This window comes from Pinus tabuliformis, chromosome 6, assembly GCF_031772625.1.
Source record: "Pinus tabuliformis cultivar Carrire ecotype Pingquan chromosome 6, CPIR1, whole genome shotgun sequence".
Lineage (NCBI taxonomy): Eukaryota > Viridiplantae > Streptophyta > Pinopsida > Pinales > Pinaceae > Pinus > Pinus tabuliformis.
In genome coordinates this window covers 2069421298-2069428505 of record NC_142292.1, presented here as the reverse complement: position 1 = coordinate 2069428505, position 7208 = coordinate 2069421298, and positions in this window count along the sequence as shown.

Here is a 7208-nt window from a genome sequence, read left to right as displayed (position 1 = left end):
ATGGACGGCTTCTCTGGCTATAACCAGATCAACATTGCACCCACGGACCAGCATAAGACAGCTTTTATTTGTCCTTGGGGCACCTTCGCCTATAAGAAGCTTCCTTTCGGTCTAAAGAATGTCGGCGCTACATTTCAATGTGCAATGTCTTATGCCTTTCATGATATTCGTCACATTGTACAACCTTACCTGGATGACCTTCCGGCTCATTCAGCTAAGCGTCAGGACCATCCCTCTCATCTTCGCGAGATTTTTCTCCGCTGTCGACACTACCGCATAAGGCTTAATCCTCATAAGTGTGTCTTCTGCGTAGAATCAGGCCGACTGCTCGGATTCATCATCTCCTGAGAAGGCATCCGTCTTGATCCCCTCAAAGTTGAGGCCATCCTGAATCTTCCTCCCCCTGCCTCTTTGCAGCAATTGCAGAGCCTGCAGGGCAAAGCGAATTTCCTTAGACGATTCATTCCGAATTATGCCGAGGTGGCTAAGGGTTTCACACGGTTATTAAAGCGAGACACACCCTTTCGTTGGGATGCCATCGCCCAGGAGTCTTTCGAGCGACTCAAGGACCTCCTTGTCTCGGCTCCACTCTTAAGACCTCCGAACTATCACCGTGATTATTCTCTCTATCTAGCTGCCACTGACACCACCATCGGCATGGTTCTGGTGCAGGATGATGATGATGGCAATGAGCACGTTATCTATTACCTTAGTCGCAATCTCTTGGATACAGAAACTCGCTACGCGTATGTCGAGAAGTTGGCATTGGCAGCTGTCTGCGCCGTCCAACGATTCCGGCACTATATCCTGTTGCGCACTACGACCGTGATTTCCGACTGCAACCCAATGACCTACATCTTGTCGCGTCAGCTGCTGGGGGGCAAATACTCGAAATGGATTGTCATCCTACAAGAGTTTGACTTGGAATTTACTGCTGCCAAGTCTAAGAAATCTCTGGTCTTTGCGGAATTGCTATGTTCTTTGTCATCCCCTTCTGTACCATCTCGTTCGAAAGAGCATATCCCGGATGAAACATTGTTTGTGATCAGCACCCTCAACCCTTGGTATGGGGACATCATAGTATATTTGCAGACGTCTTCCTTCCGTCCTAACGTATCGAAAGACGCTCGACGAAGGATTTGTCACCAATCTCAACCCTATCGCATTATTAGCGATACCCTGTACCGCCTCGGTGTTGATTGTATTCTCCGCCGATGCTTGACTCTCGAGGAGGCTGAGCGGGTCTTGAATGACTGCCACTCCGGTGCTTGTGGCGGCCATATGTCCGGATATGCCACCACCTAGAAAATCCTCCGTGCTGGTTATTTCTAGCCTTCTATCTTCAAGGATTGCATTCTTGCCGTCCGTGCATGTCATGAATGTCAGGTCTACCACTGGAAAATGCGTGCACCTCCTGCACCACTGCACCCTGTTGTTACCGTAGGTCCATTTGCCAAATGGGGCATCGATTATACATCTTGTAACCCTCGTTCGGCCGGGGGGCATGGATATATCATCGTTGCTGTGGATTACTTCACCAAATGGGCCGAAGCGATGCCTACATTGAACGAAGACGGTTACACAGCGGCGTAGTTCTTGTTTAATCATGTCATTACTCGGTTCAGAGTCCCCCAGGCTATCTTCACGGATCACGGAAAACATTTCCGTAATCACATGATGACAGAACTAACAACCCAGCTAGGCTTGCGTCAAGATAGCTCGACGCCGTACTACCCTCAATCTAACGGCCAAGTTGAAGCCGTGAACAAAGTTTTGATCACAATGCTCCAACGTACCGTAAATACGCACAAGTCTAACTGGCATCTGATGCTGTTCCCCGCCTTGTGGGCTTACCGGACCTCTGTGAAGGACGCCACCGGTTTCACTCCTTTTCAGCTTGTTTATTGACTGGAGGCCACCCTTCCTGTTGAGTGTGAGATTCCTTCATTAAAGTTAGTTGTCGAGTTTCTTCCCAACACCACTCTGGTGGAGGAACGGCTTCTTTATTTAGAACGGCTAGACGAGACCCGTCGCTTAGCCTCTCTAGCTATTGAAGCGCAGAAGAAGAGGGTTAAGGCTCACTTCGACAATACTATTCAACCTCGTTCCTTTGTTGAGGGAGATCTAGTACTGCTCTATGATCAAGCTAAGGATAAGCTGGGGGCAGGTAAACTCGAATCCATGTGGCTAGGCCCCTATATCGTGAAGAGAGTTTTGCAAAAGGGGGCATATGAGCTGATCGATTACGAAGGAAATCCTCTTGACAAGCCCCGCAACGGGCTCTATTTGAAAAAATATTATGCATGATTTCGTGCACCTAGTTTGTACATACGTGTGTTCTTAGCAAGTGTGTTATGTGTGCATGATTTCCTGTTTTGCTTTGGTGTGAAGGCGTGTTTGCCTCTTATTTTGTTTTCTGCTTCTTGTGCAGATGTCTAGTACACCTTATGTTGGCTTCGCCGATGGCGCCTGCCGTAGTACTTGCAATTTGTCTTCCGCGGCGTGGGTGATCTACGATCCTCACGGTGAGTTGCTAGATCTTCAAGGCGTGTGCTTGGGCCGTACCACCAACAATGTTGCCGAATACAGTGCTGTAATTGAATTACTAGCCGAAGCAGTTGATCTTGGCATTCGTGCATTGGTGGTAAACCTGGACTCTCAGCTTGTCGTCCATCAACTCAACGGGCGATATTCCGTCAGAGACCAACGCATCCTAAGGTTGTATTTACGTGTGAGATTGTTAGAAAGGAATTTTGATTATATCACATATCAACACATTCCGAGATGATTAAATACGTTAACCGATGCATTGGCAAACCATGTGTTGGACAGACATTTGCGTAATAGATAAACATCATACAAGAAGAGATAAAAAACATAATAAGACCATAGAATAAGCATGTGTAAATAATTTCTTTTCCAAGCATAGTTTGCATGTGTGCCTGCATATGTGCTTTTAAGCTTGCATAAAAATCAAAATACATGGGTCGTGTGTTGTGCAACTGATACATTAGATCACATTTGTATTAGACATTTGCATAACATATTAAAAAACATCATCACATGTGAAACGATCCATCCAAAAACAGCATATATATATATATATATATATATCGTGTGGCGCGCTAAGGCGCTCAAAAATAAGTGTATATGTCCAAAAGTAAAGCCGGTATCCTCAGTACATCTGAGTCATATGTCTCTCAAAACATCAGTGGAAATAAAACCTAGATGACTACTGAGCTGGGTTATGCTCTCTATAGCATACAGCTGCCCGTGCCACCCGCCTCAAAAGGCGGTGCATCCTGGGTTCCACCCCCACTGTGTGGATCTGATGAGCTATGGGGACCTCCTCGACCCCCTGGTAATCTGGAACCCCCTCCAGTAAACCCTCAAGGTTGCGAGCTATAGTCTCCGTTGTGTCAACTCCTGGAGGAACTAGGGCTAGGGCTCCAGCACCTTGCCCCTCTCTCCGTGCCTCTGGGGCTAGACCAATGGGTCTCACGGGTCCCACATCTGCACACCGCGACATTTATCAAGACATGTACATGAAAAATCAAAAACATTAAAAATATTAAAAAGAGATCAAGTGTCATACCTCCATCATCCCAATGCTCTCCCGCGGGCAGTGGCATGTCGGGATCATTGCGGAAGTCCATACCAGCATATGGCCAGTCCTCTACGAGAATGGCCTGCCGATCCAGCCACTCTCGAAAATACACTCCCCAAGCCACTGGGCGGCCACCACCTCCGCGCGGCATAACACGGCCGCATCGACTGGCCCTCGTCTCCCGGGGACCTCTGGGTGGATCCACGGCCATGGTCTGTAGCTGTAGGGCCGGCACCCGCTCCAGCATGAGCGGAAGTAAGAGCGGCCCATAAGCAAACTGCTTCGACTCTCCGCGTCAGCAGTTGCTCAACTACCTCTTCATGCTGGTCGTCACAGCTGCTGCCCAGTTAAAAATGGTGGGCTGTAAGCACTCAAGAGCCAGTAGTAGATGGGTCTTTGAGGCCTGATGATTGGCCAAAGAGCCCGCTACCCGTGTCACCATAAAGAGTATGGTGCGAAGAACCATGTCATTCACCGTCGGAATACCAACTTTCCCGCTCCGTGTTTTAACAGCCCCTGGGCACACTCGAGCCATCAGCTGGTCAAGAGTCTCACCGTTGGGTCGTTGCCCCTCCAGGATGGGCATCTGGCCCCGGCGTGATAATCTAGTCAAAAAATAAATATCCGTGGAATCAAACTCAATGTCCCGGCCACGGATCGTGAATTTTCCATCAACTGGGTTCCAAGCTCTGATTAAGAGCTCGAGCAGATCAGGTTGCGCCCTCAGGCGTGGAGTGAGGAAGAATTTCAAGAACCCGCATGCCCGCATTGCATTTCGTCATTCGGAAATGGCATAAGCAGCTATATCCTCATCATCGTGAGCTCTCTCTTGCCAAACAAAAGACATTATGTCCTGCAAGACCATGAAAAAACATTAGAGCGCTAATCGTTGGAATTTGTACGTTCATTTTCTTAAAAACAAATCTTTACGGCGTCAGCGCGGCTGTTTTTAAAACAGTCGCGCTGATCATGGCGCCCCGTTGTTTTTTCCTTGGGTCAGCGCGGAAGCACACGTGTTTTCCGCGCTGACCCAAGAGGTGGTATGTGTAAATGTAAATCGATCAGCGCGGACCCGAGCGGGAAATCCGCGCTGACCGAGAGCGCACCAATGCTCAAAAAATTTGCCCAAAGGGCCACTTCCCACCGTGGAATTGCTCTCAAAAAGACTCAAATTAAAGCGCAGGGGGAGGAGAACCTACCTGGAACAAGCTGCCGGATGAATGGTGTCCGCACGGGCTGGAAATCGCTCCGTCAACCTTGCAGCTCCTCAACGTTCTTCACAACTCAAAATGGTAACAATGGTAAAAAATGACTTTTACCCCCCTATTTATGGTAAAAAATTCATAATTAGCTATAATTTCTTATCAATGTGGGTTTTTGTCATATTTTCACCATGGATTTAGCACTAATGTCGCTATATTATGCTTTCATGCATGTTTTACTATGTTTTTAAGCATGTCGAATAGGTTTATGCGGGTGGTGTTCTTGTGCAGGTTCTAGTAACCGGCGTGGTCATAACGATTCTTCGTACACTTGGTCCCAAAAAATGTCGTCTTTAAGCTCTTTTCCGACATGAACCAAGAAAAGATGGCCGAGCTTCCTTTCGGCTCGTTAAAAGGAACGAGAGGCGGTCGTTTTTAAGCTCTTTTTCCGACCGTTTAACTTAAAAAGATTGTCGGGTGTTTGTCGTTTCGCGCTCGTTATTGGCTCTAAAACGACGTGCTTCTGACCGCTTTTTTACTTTTTTGGGTCGAAGCTACTATTCACGAAAAGTACTCCTCGATCATACTGGTCGGGCGGTTCTTTCGAGCATTGTTTTATACTTTTTCGGGCTCGAGAGACACAACTTTACGAAAAAGGACCCCCCTGGAGTTTTCTTTTCTGCTGTCTTTTCAGACTCTCTAAACAAGAAAAGACGTCGAGCTCCTCCTTTGTCAGGCTCGTTAAAACTCAATGACATCGGACATTGTCAAAATGACGCCTTTCCAAGCATATGCTATCCCCGTCAAGCTTGTCATCCAAAAATAACCGGGGTACCTGCCAGAAATGGTGGGGAAAATGAAACTGTAATAATGGTCGTGTCGGCAGTAAGTCGCTCTTGGGACATAGCACTAGTCTGCATTCGTGTCTGGGTGGGGATTTCTCATCTTGTTTTACACTAGCCTCCGCGGGTTTGGGTTATCCTATTTGACCTCTCATCTGCTCATTACCATTGTCACCATGACCTCTGCTCCTTTGATGTCAGATACTGCCAAATCCGCTGTTGTGCCGCCGATATGTTCAAGAGAAGTTGGCCTCTGCAAGATTACCACCTCCCTTTGATGTCTCGTACAAAATCTTTTATCCTTCTCTATCTCGTGTCGATGATGTGGGAAACATCATGGCCCACCTTCGATCAAGGTTACTTCCCGTCGACCTCAGCTCATTATCTAGGAAAGTGACCTAGAGACTCCCTTCAGGTGCCTTAGAGCCTGCATGCCTCAATGGCAGGTTCTTCGTGTTCGACGTGAGGTTTTCATCATTGGCCTCCGATCGGATGATTATGCGAGTGTTCGACACCATCTCATTGATTCACACGCCACGGATTGTACCTATATGTACCTTGAGGACCATTGTCATTATTGGTGGTACCTCTCGCGTCTGTTAACAGTTTTCATCATTGACTGGTAATCAGACGATGTTCATGCATGTTCGACTTCAGCTCATGTATTCACATGCTTGAACTTGTACTTTGTTCGGGTTGGGATGGAGCGCAAGACCCTGGTTTTTGTCTGTTAGGAACCAGGCTGTGATTTTGTGGATTGTTATTACATGACTCATTGATGGATGGCTGCGCCCATACCTGAGTCTTTGGGATGGCTGCGACCATACCCTCTTATCTTTATGGTCTCTTCAGCTGGGTGGCTGCGTCCATACCACAGACCTTCTTCATATGTCTTTTGGATGGCTGCGCCCATGCCTAGACTACATGTAATCGAGATATCAGTTGTACATACATGCAGGTCCTTCCTGGTGGTGTTCCAGTTCAGCAGTTTTGTAAAGCATTTCACCCCTCCCACTCTCTCGGGCTTCATGCTTTAGGGGGCATCTGTTACGCAGTAATTTGTCACTGTCTCCCTGTCAGTCTCCCTACTGTGTCATGAAATCAAATGCACCATGCTCATGCTCTCTAAACTGGCCAAATGACCCACTTTGCCAAAGTTTATTGCATCAGCGCAACTGTTATTAAAATAACCGCGCTGACTGGCGGCTGATAGTGTAACTGATGCGCTGCCAGCGCGGAAGCACACGGGTTTTCCGCGCTGGTCGAATTTTATGCGCCAGCGCATCCTATGAAAGTATTGAGCCGCGCTGACACAGCCTGATCTGTTATTATGATGCGCTGTCAGCGCTCCAGTTCAGTGTTACACCCACGCTGATCCAGTTTGGGCGAATTTGTTCCAACAGCCAGCCTTCCAGATGGTTCCAGACTTGGTTGTTGGCCTTGTGAGTATCGCCCTCCCTTCTATGGCATGTCTGTTCGTCATTTGAAACCACCTTCCTTGAGGATAAGCTTGTCCTCCCACCATTCATGGAGACTCCTTCTCCTATTTAAACCTCC